Source organism: Mesitornis unicolor, unplaced genomic scaffold (assembly GCF_000695765.1).
Source record: "Mesitornis unicolor isolate BGI_N332 unplaced genomic scaffold, ASM69576v1 scaffold8068, whole genome shotgun sequence".
NCBI classification, from domain to species: Eukaryota; Metazoa; Chordata; class Aves; order Mesitornithiformes; family Mesitornithidae; genus Mesitornis; species Mesitornis unicolor.
In genome coordinates this window covers 1-823 of record NW_010202477.1, presented here as the reverse complement: position 1 = coordinate 823, position 823 = coordinate 1, and positions in this window count along the sequence as shown.

The following is an 823-nucleotide window of genomic DNA, read 5'->3' as shown; positions in this document are numbered from 1 at the left end:
CCGGCCGGGACCCGAACACGGAGCGTTTGGGGTGGACGTCGTCCCCCTGCCCAGGGCTGGGTTTGTCCCCAGAGGGTTTCTGCCTTCCCTGCCGAGTAAAGCAGTGTTCTTTGTAACTCCTGCAGTGCTGCTGCTCCTCCTTCGCCAAAGTCTTGAAGTTTATCCCTTATTTTCCTGCAGAAAGGGATTTATTGGCAAAAAAAAAGTGTTGACAAGGGCGGCTTTTACCAACGCCCCCTGCTTTGGCTGGAGGTCAGGGGTGAGGCCCTGCCCTGGCTCTGCAACCCCCAAAGACTGCCTGGTTTTAACCCGTTTTGGGGCCCCAAAATTTGAAGCCCTCCCCCCCAAATCTCGTTTTCAAGTAGTTCAGATGTTTAGAATTAATGGTGTACTTTTTGTTTATGAGCAATTAATTGTAATTAAAGACCCTGCTGGGGGAATGCGAGCCGGCCGGTGTGAATTTCCTGGCTGGCCCACGGAAAGAAATCAAAGAGTTGGAGCTAATTTTGAGCAAATCTTGATTTTGGGAGGGATTTCAGCCCCGTTTGCTCTGCATGAGGCCCTTCCTCAGCTTTGGGGTGGGATTCAGAGGATTCCTGTTTGTCCCCTCATTACCTGCACCCCAAAATCCACCCCAAAATGCTCTGGCGTTGCGTTTCACCGCTGCCACCCCAATGAATGTTTGATAGCCGGGGCGCGGCGGCGAGCGGGAGATGAAATATCAAACCCCGGCTTCCCCCGGCTCCCAAAGAGGGGGTTCATAAATAATGAACAGTTAATCAGGGCCCGGCTTAATTACCCAGAGGAGGAAGCGGAGAGGAGG